Source organism: Sabethes cyaneus, chromosome 3 (assembly GCF_943734655.1).
Source record: "Sabethes cyaneus chromosome 3, idSabCyanKW18_F2, whole genome shotgun sequence".
In the NCBI taxonomy this organism is placed as follows: Eukaryota; Metazoa; Arthropoda; class Insecta; order Diptera; family Culicidae; genus Sabethes; species Sabethes cyaneus.
The window spans coordinates 70749772-70763342 of NC_071355.1; the positions used below are offsets into that span (position 1 = coordinate 70749772).

The 13571-nt window shown below is 37.3% G+C and overlaps 1 protein-coding gene across 1 annotated transcript in view; it reads right to left on the reverse strand.

Moving 5' to 3' along the window:
* LOC128741386 (katanin p60 ATPase-containing subunit A-like 1) overlaps positions 1–13252 on the reverse strand; it is a 66983-nt gene extending 53731 nt beyond the window's left edge. Inside the window, exons 1-2 of the mRNA XM_053837175.1 lie at positions 13198–13252; positions 12695–13072 (exon numbers count right to left, since the gene is read on the reverse strand). The gene's annotated coding sequence lies outside the window, so the exon portion shown is untranslated. The remainder of the gene's footprint in view (positions 1–12694; positions 13073–13197) is intronic.
* Positions 13253–13571: the final 319 nt, after the last annotated feature.

Below are 13571 nucleotides of genomic sequence, written 5' to 3' on the forward strand. Positions count from 1 at the left end.
ACAGCGACAACTATGACAAATACCTACCAGAGATAGAGAGAGATAAAAGTTAGCGGAGGCAACAAACGACCTTCTCGTGGTGGAGTAGATCGGTGCACGCGCGTGTTCAGACCGAATTCACACAGCACACACTGTAGTGCTCGTAATGTATGAGCGAAGCTAGGCAGTGAAACTTGCATTACAATGATAGTCGCAAGTACAATCAAGGCAAAAGGTATAGCCGATTTACCATTATACGCCGCGGGTGCACGCCGAGAGAGAGAGAGCTCTCCGTCGTCCAACCTGTGCCGCCACCGGAATCCGATGCCGGCAAAACTGCACAGATTGCGAACTGTGTCACTCGAGTAGGTAAAAATAGAAATCCTACCTTTGCCAGTTCACGCGATAAGACGAACGTTTGCTTTAGAACCTCTCGGAAGTCACGATCTTCGAGTTGTAAATTACTTTATCGTGAGGCTTGCTAAATCGTGTTAGAAATTGCAGGTAGCAACTTACCCTTTTGATTGTTGAGTAACAATATAAATTTATGAATGAATTAAATATCATTTATGGTTTATTTTCAGGCTGGAAGTCTCGTATCCTAACCGATAAGTGAGGCGTATTGATCATTCATTATTATATGAAAGTTGGCCTCGAGCTACGCACTAATCTCACATGCCAGTCGTCGTATGTTCGACTCTCAACGGGGAGAGCGTTTAAAATTAATTAGTATTGTAGCACAAGCGATTGCAGGGCTAGTCCTATATTCTAACAGCCGACTGTGAAATATGTCGTATAAACACAAAAGGTCAAATTTCGAAGCGGATTGTTTACACGGATCTCACGATGCAAAGTTCCATGAAATTGTCACAAATTTCGGCCCAAACCTCTAAGATAATTTTGAAAAATCCCCACATGAGGTGGCACACCCTCTTCGTCCGCCGTAGCCAAACACGATCCACACTTTATATCAAGTTTTTTTGAATGAACTATATCTGGCACTGCTTAATTTCTAGCACAAAATGCGTTTTACTTCTTTTGCTTGTTCGCGACAAAATTTGGACACCTCTAAACACACACAGCTTCGGAAATACATTAACAATGAGTGAAATATTTTGCAGAGTGGTAGACGTATGTCTGTTCTTTCTGAAAATATAACACTTGTTTACACATATTACAAGCGCTCAGTGTAAAATGACGTCGAAAGAAGAGCAGGTGCGAAAAGCAATTGTGTGCGGTCGCAATGAAAATCCGGATCTCTCGTTAAGAAAACTTGCCAAAAAGCTTGGATTTCCTCCAAGCACTGTTCACAGTGTTTTAAAATCGTTCGATGCTCGCTTGACAACAGCTAGGAAGAAGGGAAGTGGAACAAAAACGGATCTGAGGAACCACCACAAGGATGCGAAGGTAAAACAAATATTACGCAGGAGACCAGATCTCTCTGTACGTACCATTACTCGTAAAATGAAAATGTCGCCAACATTCGTGCACACTTCTAAGCAACGACAAGGCATGAAGTCTTTCAAGGTGAGGACTGTGCCAAACCGTAACGATAAGCAAAATACGACGGCCAAAACACGCGCTCGTAAGCTTTATCACGAATATTTAACGAAGTTTCCATGCGTCATAATGGACGATGAAACGTATGTCCTAGAAGACTTTAAACAGCTTCCTGGTATGCCTTTTTACACTGCCATGAAATGGAATGGCTTTGCAGAGCATTTTAGGACAAAGAAGAAAGCCAAGTTCCCCAAAAAATATTTAGAATGGCAGGCCATATGCAGCTGTGGTCGAGCAAGCAAAAGTTACATCACTACGGGAACGGTTAACAAGGAAATATACCGTGAAGAATGCCTGTAGAAACGATTGTTACCGTTCCTACACAGTCATGATGTACCCTCGCTGTTTTGGCCTGATTTGGCATCCTGTCACTACCCCAAAGATGTTTTGGAATGGTATGATGCTAATGGAGTCCATATTGTACCGAAGGAGGCGAATCCACCTAACTGTCCAGAGTTACGCCCCATCGAGCGGTTTTGGGCTTTGCCGAAGAGCGAGCTGTCCCAGCACAAACAACAAGCAACTACTATAGATAAATTTCGAAAATCTTGGGCAAACGCAGCTAAATTGGTTGCCAACAAGTCTGCACTGACCCTCATGGCAAGGGTAAACTCCAAAGTTCGCTAATTTTTCATGCAGACCAAATAAGTAATGTTAAGTTGTTTGATAATTATTAACGATACACACATAAATGATATAAAATTGTTTCATGGATTAAACTTATGTTTCATTGCGAAATTGAGGTGTCTAGATTTTGTCGCGAACAAGCCTTATGTATTCAACAATTATGATGACAGGTGCAGCAAAAAAGAGTTCAAAGTGCAGCACGGAACGGTGTAGTACACCGCAAACATGAAAACGTTAATAATAAATAGATAGTGGGAGTAGTGGCTCACTATCACTGGTCGAACACAAGCAATATTTACGAAACATAAATAAGTGTTATGATGTTGCAATTGACCGGTTACCCGGTAGTTGAACGAAATTCCAGGTTTTCCGGTGATTTGAAATCCCGCTCTCCCCGGTTTGGTGGCCACCCTGTAAATCACATTGCTTTCGTATACCACACGCAGTTCCTCAAGTCAGTATTCTGCGACCATTAATTTCTGTGCTCTTTGTGAACAATATAGGGTACAGGGATACCTCGATATAAGACAACCTCGTTATAAAACAACCTCGATATAAAACAATTCGATATAAGACAATTTTTACCTCGATATAATCCCTTTGACATAGTTGGTAAAGACACCAGAGCACATTTTCCATTCTAAAAGCGGCGCCATAAATTTGCAGATATCAAGATGGCTTGACAATATAATTTTTTTTAAAACTTTTATCACCAATATTTAGTGGTTAATTTGTGGCTTCGAAATCCAATTTGTGGTAATTTGTGGTTACGTACTTTCTGAGATTTTTCTAAAAAACTAAGCCAAGTCATCTTTGAAATTGATTTCGCGATAAACACATCGGATTACGATGTTTTATATCTTAATCGAAAGCTTTTTATTTGTGGTTCACGAATATATAATTTTTAATGTTGTTATTGTAGGTATAAGCGCAAAAATCCGCTTTTTAAAATTTACAATAAAACGTAAACATATCTGCTGTTGATGACGTTACTTGAGCTATTAGTAATGCTGCTATCTGTCGATAATGGCGCTAGCTGTATGTGACGCACAGTAAAGCCCTTTAAATTTAAAGTTTGAGTTTGAACGACTGCCATCAAATAGTAGTTCAAATCGAAGTATTAAAATTCGTTCCAATCGAAATAGGACAATGTTTAACGTTTCTTAAAAGCTCACCCAACAAAAAGTATCGTTACTTATTGTATAAAATATGAAAATTTACATTTTAAAAACTAAATATCGCTTACGGTGATGATTTGCAGCATGTGCGAAGCCAATTAAAATGAAATTAAGGGCTGAAAATTTCCTGCTAGCGATAGGACTGTAAAATTTTTTCACCAATATTTAGTGATTAATTTGTGGCTTCGAAATCCAATTTGTGGTAATTTGTGGTTACGCACTTTCCGAGATTTTTCCGATAAACTAAGTCAAGCCAAGTTTTCCCAAGAAAAATCAAATCAAGCCAGCTTTGACAATATTTTTTTTGTAAAACTTTTTCAACAATATTTAGTGGTTAATTTGTGGCTTCGAGATCCAATTTGTGGTAATTTGTGGTTATGTATTTTCTGAGATTTTTCCAAAAAACTAAGTCAAGCCACCTTGGAAATTGATTTTGCGATAAACACATCGGATTTACTCCCTTGCAGCCGTAGTGTGCCTTATTTTTTGGCTTGACTTAGTTTTTCGGAAAAATCTCGGAAAGTACGTAACCACAAATTACCACAAATTAGATTTCGAAGCCGCAAATTAACCACTAAATATTGGTGAAAAAGTTTTACAAAAAAAATGGTCAGAGCTGGCTTGACTTAATTTTTCTTTGGAAAACTTGGCATGACTTAGTTTTTTGGAAAAATCTCGGAAAGTACGTAACCACCAATTACCACAAATTGGATTTCGAAGCCACAAATTAACCACTAAATATTGGTGAAAAAGTTTTACAGTCCTATCGCTAGCAGGAAATTTTCAGCCCTTAATTTCATTTCAATTGGTTTCGCACATGCTGCAAATCATCACCGTAAGCGATATTTAGTTTTTAAAAGGTAAATTTTCATATTTTATACAATATGTAACGATACTTTTTGTTGGGTGAGCTTTTGAGAAACGTTAAACATTGTCCTATTTCGATTGGAACGAATTTTAATACTTCGATTTGAACTACTATTTGATGGCAGTCGTTCAAACTCAAACTTTAAATTTAAAGGGCTTTACTGAGCATCACATACAGCTAGCGCCATTATCGACAGATAGCAGCATTACTAATAGCTCAAGTAACGTCATCAACAGCAGATATGTTTACGTTTTATTGTAAATTAAAAAAACGGATTTTTGCGCTTAAACTTACAATAACAACATTAAAAATTATATATTCGTGAACCACAAATAAAAAGCTTTCGATTAAGATATAAAACATCGTAATCCGATGTGTTTATCGCGAAATCAATTTCAAAGATGACTTGGCTTAGTTTTTTAAAAAAATCTCAGAAAGTACGTAACCACAAATTACCACAAATTGGATTTCGAAGCCACAAATTAACCACTAAATATTGGTGATAAAAGTTTTAAAAAAAAATATATTGTCAAGCCATCTTGATATCTGCCATAAATTTGTTCATTATTTCAAAATAATCCTAAAAATTGTAAACAACTAATAGCGCAAGCAATATTAAATTGTTCAAACAACATAAACACACAACACAGAGTAAAATTGGTGACTGATAATGCCAAATTTTTGTGAAAAAATCATGTTTCGATATAAGACAACTTTTTGAAATTATAAATTGTCTTATATCGAGGTATCCCTGTATGTTGCTGCTTCTTCCTTATTGTCTATTCCCGTCCTATCCAAATGCAAATTATTAAAAATATCAGCGTTTTTTATGACACACAACGCAAAATTAGTTATTCCCTAATATTTTAATTTGTTGACTGTCATGACTGACTGCGATCAATCAAAGTAAGTTGAGATCTTTTTAAATGCTTTTTTTCATTGCAGAATTCCTAGCAGCCAATTTTCCTGTTTTTTCGTGCGATAAAGAAGAGAGTGTCGACTAATCAATCGTTTCAATTTCCGTCATTCATAAAATGAAAATAATTCACGCAACGCATTATTGTCGTTATTCTGCACCGGGGAAAACTCGCACAGGGATACCAGACTTGCAGATTTGTCTGCAAATTCCAGATTTTTGGAACGGTCTTGCAGATCATTATAGATTTGCAGATATTTGCAGTTTTTATGACTTTTATTGTTTTGGTGCAGATTTTTGTTCGAAGCTCTTTAAACTTTCACAGACTAAAAAAGTGTGCAGATTTTCGCAGATTATTTTCGAACCAGAAAATTCGAGTAGCCGGAAAACTGCTCGATTTTTTCGGTTTTCGAGCAGTTCCAGAGATTTTTTTTTAGAAAATATGGCATCTCTGAACTCGCATGACCAGCAGAAATTTATGCAGAATAACATTTGTCATGCCGTCCTACACAACTACATGCGCGCTAATTTCGTAAACATTGTTGTGATTTTTAGTTCGGACGATGGAAAATTTTAATGGACGGATTTTAAAACGGCACGACGAATTTAAAAAATAAAGTCAGTTGCGTAATATCAATAAAATGCTTTAATAATCGCTTTTTAGTGAATTCAAAGTGCACGGATCGGAAGGTATGTGTGTTTGAGTCAAATCAGCACAAGAACTTTTGAAGTATTCATTAAATCCAACCAAGAAATGATGAAAATTAGAGTGGCTTTACTTACTACGACGGGAATTAGAAATAAACCCACTTGAGTAAGAAAAATTGTTATTTACTGTTCTGAAAATCTTTAGAACATTTTATCTTGACCTTTATGATGAGGTCACGCACTAATTAATTTTTTATGACGGTGGTTTTTATAATCCACGAAGGTAACGGTAAAAAGGACTATGACACAACGGTGTTGATAGTCTGATCTCAGAGTATTATAGCTTGGTTTGATCCGTGCATCCCCCAGCTTGGGTAAAGAGGAACGTTATACAATCTTAATAAGCATTGCTTTAATGACCGTCTCTTATTTAATTTTCCACTTTTCTTCTTCACGCCTCGTCTCCTCTGAAATACTATCAACACCTTCGTCTCATTACTTTCTTCTATCGTTCTCTCCGTCGATTGTAAAAACTACCGTTATAAAAATAATAGATTTTCGTAATTTTTTTTCGCATGTTGGAATTAAAGTTAAGTGTTGGGGTATTTTGGTTATTGGTTAAGGTATATTTGAAGATATATTTTGCATTTTTTTGGATACCAGAATAATGATTATTATGCTGGTGGCAACTGGGCGCGTAGATGCTTTCTAAAAAACAGTTCTTTGCTGGCAGTACGTGCCTAACGGAAACTAACGGAGTTTCGGAGAATGGATTTCAAGGATGATTTTCAAACTTTAGGTCAATACCTAAATTGTTACGTAGCGGGTTTTGAAAATTCGAAAAATTATCAAAAATGGCGGTCATTTTTCATCAAAAATCGAATTAACAGCTCATAAAAATTGAAAAATTGAGATATCAGAAATCGGCTACTGCACTTCGACAGCTTTGCAATTCGCTTGAGGTGACCGCACAGTCTTCGCCGTAACTTTTCAACTAGGGTTTATTTCTAATTCCCGTCGTAGTAAGGAAAGCCACTCTAATTTTCATCATTTCTTAGATGGATTTAATGAATACTCCAAAAGTTCTTGTGCTGATTTGACCCAAACACACTTACCTTCCGATCCGTGCATTTTGAATTCACTAAAAAGCGATTATTAAAGCATTTTATTGAAATTACGCAACTGATTTTATTTCCATTTTGGAAATTGAAACGATTAGTCGACATTTTCTTCTTCGTCGCTCGAAAAAACATAGGAAATTTGGCTGCTAGGAACTGTTTAATGAAAAATGGCATTTAAATAAATCTCAGTTCACTTCGATTGATCGCGTATGATAGTCAACACACTAAAATATTAGGGGATAACTAATTATGCATTGTGTGTCATAAAAATCGCTGATATTTTTAATAATTTGTATTGGATAGGACGGGAATAGGGATTTACGACGAAGCAGCAACATACCCTAAATCAGATATCAAAAAATCCTTTTGGCATGGCATTTCTGAAGGTATGAAGGCCTCGAAAGTGTAAAGAAATCGATTTTTTCGAGGGTTGTGTATTAAGAAACTCGGCTTTAATTTTAAAGTTAGGCATACCAAAAATGCAATTGACGATGCAAAAGGATTTCTAATAGTTTCCAATAGACAAAATAAATGGTAAAAATAATGAATCGGTTCCCATTACAGCTTGCTTCAACCCACGGAATTCCTAGTTTTGTAAAATGAAACGAACTACGAGTCTAGTAAGCTCTGCTTCAATGACCCTCCCCTTATATGATTCTCAGCTTCACACTTCCAAAGCAACACTTCCATGTTGCTATTAAGTCTTGTTTACATTGCAAAAAACTTCACCGGTTATAGTATTGAAACACGCAACAAATAAGCAACTTTATGTTATTAATACGTTGGATTCAGGTTATCCAATACTCTGCCCATAAATGAAAAATTGGCTAATATGCCATTTTTTTCCAAAATTGAGATCATAATATCACATGATAGCATTCACTCCAACCAATGTTCCCACGGAAGTCGATTGTAAAAAAATGTATTTTTAGAGGCACAGGACGTGAAACAATTTTGGCTAATATCCAAAATAAATGAGAAGTTGGCTAATATCCATAATGATTTCAAACCGCATGTACAGCAACCGATGTGTTCTTATTTCGCATTTTTCCATCACACATTATAACTGATCATGTGGTGTGGTGGTTTCAGACGTAAGGTTAACAATCGCAAGGTTTTTGGATCGAATCTTGTTATTTTTTCACATTTCATCTTTTTTTTTATAATCTAGATGGCAGGATTCGCAGCTTCCATTAATGACGGCATGGAGTAGCTGCTTCTTCCTTCTGGCTTCAAGCGCTTGAAGCACACGCTTCGTTCACAACTTCTCCGGGGTGCACGGATTACTTGTTTCGTCGTCCACTTCGTCTTCACTTGTGCTTCCGTACTGTTTTAGGTAGTTTAAAGCCATTTTGTAGACCCACTAACACGAGATAATTCACAACGTATGGACGTTAGCCAAATTTGCTCCCGAATTGTAAACTCTACTTGTGTTTATAAATGGAAAACTGGCTACTGCGTTAAAAACGTCCGGCGGAGGGAATTTGGCCACATCCATCGCTGTTTGAACTCAACGGTGCGGCTTCAGCGTGTATGACGGATAATATGAACGTTAAACAGGTTGCCATTACCGCGTAAAACATCTTTTACAGACAAAAGTAATAAAATTGCATTTTTCTCAAGTTCATGTCGGTGGCATATTAGCCAATTTTTCATTTATGGGCAGTACTTATCCTAGGTGCCACTAATATATTAGTGCATATCTAGTAACATGAAACTTCATCGCAACATCGTGTTATTATAATACCATTGCTAAACAATACTGTCACATGATGTTCCATCATGTTGATTACAGCATATTTTTAAATGAAATGTAACCAAACAAATACAACAAATGTAACATCATATTCTGCCATATTTTTATGAAAAAATATTTTTCAACGAAGAAACGTTTTTATTTTAACAATAATTACACAAACATTCATCAGGAATTCATGGCATTTACTAAAATATTATTTGATTACAGTATCTAGTTCGATTTTACACCGCATTTTTTCATCGTAAACAAATTCTTAATCTGGCTAGTTGAATTCTTTAAATTCGAAAATTAATAAATTAATAACTTTCACGAGGTGCATGAAATATACAATACAAAGCAAAATTATATTTTGCACGATAAATTTTGAATGGCATGAAGATTAGCTCATAATAGGCCCAAAAAACTAAAGTTTTGTTTCGCATAATGTAAATACTTTTCGTCTTGGAGGCCAGAGAGGAAATTTATTTCCCGCTAATTCGCGATTACGATGTAGCTCATAATTGTTTGGTTTTTGTGCGAGGAAAAAAGAGAAGAAAGTACTTTTGTTTTCGTTTTCACGCAAGTTTTGACAACGCGACATAGGATTTCGTGTGAGTGCGAACAAGCTTAAAATCTCTTTCAGTATCGTAGTCGCGAATGGATAGATAACGCGCATTGATGTTCCATAAGACATCTGTGTAACAATTGGTTGCATATGCATATACCACCTCTTGTGCTTTTTCAGTCACATAGCAGTTCAATAAAGATAACTGATGCGAATTTTTGCCATATTTGAATGTTTCAATTATAGTTGCGTAACCCTTCATGCAACAAATGGTGCTGCTTGCGTTATACTTAACGTCTTGTGCCGCCCAGGGGGTACTATAAAACACCCATGCTTCATTACTTTCTTCTACATTTATTTAGTTTATTGGAAAGTATTAGGTTATAAAAAATTATTCAAGCCTCAAGGTCTGGCTAAAACTAAATCTGGACGCCTCTCGTGCGTCACCGGCACGCCTCTTGCGGTAGAAACCGTAACCATTTGACATAACTTTGTTTACATATTTATGAAGAACAATTGGTGCAAGTTTCGCCAAAATATTCCACCACGCGGCGGAGCAGTACCGAATGAAACTCGAACGACGTAAAAAAATCTTGCACAAATACCTGGAAAATCCAGATTGCTCTGAATCAAGGTTGGCTAAATGCCAAACTCAACAGTGTGTAATGTTCTAAGGGAATATAATGCGAACCTAGGTTCGAAACTAGCGACTGAGAGCTGCGAAAGAAGATATTGAGGTGCGTTAAGTCTAATCCTGTCAGCTCCATCCGGGCTATCGCTAGAAGGTACGATGCCAATTATCAAACCACGTGATATACCCTCCCTCGAGAAGGTTTGTAGGGCTTACAGTGCCAGTAAACATCAGAATCGGCATATAAGGCAGCATTTGGTAATCAAGAAGTGTGCTAGGCGTTTGTACGAGCAAACTTTGACGAAATTCAACGCGGTTCTAGTTTGATGGACGACGAAACCTGCCTGAAAATGGATTTCAAGCAACTTTCCGGACAAAAATTGTACATTGTTGCTGAGCGTTACAATGTGCCAGGCCCAGGCTAGTAAAGTAGACCGTAATCTGGCAAAAAAATATGTAGATGTGGACTGAACACTGAACCTATCAGAACTTTCTCAACAATAACATCAAGTCTATACATGGAAGAATGCTTGAATCGTAAACATAAAGGTAACGTTATATTCTGGCCTGATTTAGCTAGCTGTCACAGCTCTGAAGTGGTGCTAGAGTCGAGTGGCATGCAGCTAATAATGTCCGTTTCGTGCCAAAAAGATGAACCCTGCAAATTGTCCGAAGTTTCGATCCATTGAAAAATTTCGGGCAACTATCAAACGATGACTTCGGCGAAGTGGGTTGTTGCTAGTTACCCCGTTTACGGGTATTTAAGTTTTCAGTGTTGCTTTTTTTGAAAATTTTGCGTAATTTTTGCTTCTAGTTTTTTCATTGAGGATTAAATAACACAGATTGCTCGGACTTTGCCTGCTTCTTTTTTTATGTACCACATTTTCTGAATTGATTTGCATGACTTTTCATTAAAATTTTTAAAACTTTTGGTTGACATTTCCTTGCTTACTTAGAACAGAACGCCAACTCATCCTACGTACTCTAATTGATTTGTTGAAAATTACTTTTGTGGTATTTCGGCAATTCTTCGAGCTCCCAATAGCCAGGATAAAATGTGCACCGCATAAAAATGCTTTATTGTTCCATAAGAGGTCAATGTTAGCACAGAAGTATTCGGTGCAGTTAGCCAACTGCACGCTGCACCAAATATCGCAATTTGTCTGTAGTTGCTCATCACATCAAATGGAAAAAGTTTATTTGTTGATGTATCCATTCAACCAGAAATGAGGGTAGGAAATGGGAAAAGCAACTGAGAAAAAAGCGTCTAACGTAGCTCTGGCCATCCCATACGGCCCTCCTTAGCGCCCCTAGACGGCCATACTCGGTGATGCTCTAACGCTGCAAGTAAGTAGGTAATTGAGCAAAAAAAAAAATGTGCGAGCGTTTTAGACTTATGATCGAAAATTGCAAAAATTCGAAGTCTCCCATTTATTCCGAAAACTCTAAGGAAATTTATCCGATGTTGTCAGAAGGGATGAGCAAACATTTTCAACTGTTGATCCAAGCGTAGCAGAAATTTTCACTGTGAATATGTAAACAAATATTTACAAATTTTCTATGACAGTGTTTTTTAGTTGTGTGATTGAATATTATAGCTTTTGAGTTTGCTGGTCCCGGATGACCCCTACTATTTGTTCGATGTGAAACATTGACAACTTTTTTCATTCAAAGCAGTTGAAATATCAGTGAGGAAATTTCTTTTACAGATGGACAATACTATTGTCATAATAGTGTTTTTACCACACCTAGACGTTCCCATTTTTGTATAATTCCACGTTTTTCGGCACCAAAACCCCTTTGACGAACGTGCTAATTAGTATTATTTAATTTGAGCTGCGATTATTGGGCAGACGAAGAAGGCAGATTATCGTTCCCACGCGGTTACGTCACTTTCACGAACGTCGTAGTTGCGAATAAGTATTTAAGAAAGAAAAGAAAACTTTGTCAATATCACGTTGGAAACCATGGCATGATACACTGCAGAATGTTAATGATAGTGCTTGGTCGATGTTGACGTTCTGAGCACATTCTGATTGTTGCACCAAGAATTCAGATATTTTTTTTTGTTATTTTGTTTTGTCATGCGTCACGGAAAGGTGTAAATTTTAAGAGAAGAAATTGTGTTTTACCAAAAATTAATTTTAAATAAAGTTAAGCAATTGCTGGAAAAAATCACAAATATATTTTTTTCTATAATAGGTATTAAACTGATTACTAAATTACGAAATGGGCCGGAAAGCATTTGCGATCTGCACAGTTTGAAGTGAAAAACTAAATATGTTAATAGTAACTTAGTTCAAATCAGAGGATCTTAGTCCAAATCTCCCAACAAAAGAATGAATGCTGCAAGGTCGTATGGAACATCTGACTGTATTCTGAAACTAAATAAATTCATTCACTAAACACATGACACATCGCACAAAGCCATCGGATGTAAATGACCATGTCACTTAAGCAGGTGCTCGGAAGATCTCCAGCAGAAGACGTTTTAAATTGAATATAGGTATCTGCAATGGTTTATGGGCGTTCAAAAGACGAGATCGTTCATCGTACCGCGTTGGTGATTGACACGTGAGTGGTGACAAACGACCTAGGTTATCGTAAAACCGGACGACCTCCAGTCCAGTTGTAGGCTGAAGAGTTAGCTAGAACGTTAGATTCAGTATACTGTGTGAGTCGGCTTGAATGGAAGCAAACGTAATCGTTCGACGTTGAACCACAATACCGTCCCACCCCTAATTAGGAGATGGAATGAATAATCATATTCATCAATAGATTCACGGGCAATAAGTTCTCTATCTCGCACACCCGCAAGCTAAGAAGGCCCTAATGGGAAGTTAAAATTAAAAATATTACTCACTTTGTGTGTCTATGGTTTCTTGCCGATAAAATTGAACCAATTATCAACTTCCTGTCCAGTGGATTCTTTCACTCTCGTTCCTGCTTCAATGTTCAGCTGGCCTGCTTTGGTGAACCAGTTCAATTTAAAATTTACACCTGATGCCCTGGTACAAAATTATCGCTACTGATGTGGGTTGCTCCGTTCATCATCATTCGGGGTCTCAACGGCTTTGTTGATAAAGATAATTTATTTACTGATTCTTTGACAGCTCATTTCTGCTCCATCGTGACTTTTCCACTTACACTCGCATAATTCATCACACTAAACACCGACCGATTATTTTGGTCACACTTTCATGGCAACTTATCAACAATATTACTCACAAATATACGATCGCTAAGCGGATAATGGAAAAATTCGACACTTCTTCGAAAGGGGAACAAAACGTCACTTGCACGCACAATTATTGAACGAAATAAATGTCAAACGCAAATCGGCAACAGCCGAAACGCAAAGTCCACCTTTTTGTTCAATTTTACACTATACAGCCAGCGAGTGAGCCAGCTCTGCTCAGGTAAACCGACAGAATAAAACCCAAACCGAACCGAATCGCCGCGTCTGCTTTGGCCAGCAGCACAGACACAAATAAACATAGACAAAGGTACGTAACGTACCCGTACGGTAATCATGACCAGCAAGGCACTAGCACTGCTGCGTCGCCGTTGAGCAAAGACCCTGTTTAAGTGTTTACGCGATATTTTGGGAGAGCCAGAGCAGAGAGAAACGTTACATTTTGAACTGTCTGTCGGCAACTGTCAGTGCGCCCCAATGTGATATATACAGGTCTGGCAATATTGGTTAAGTGGTGCAATGAAGAAATTTCATCATAGCGTGG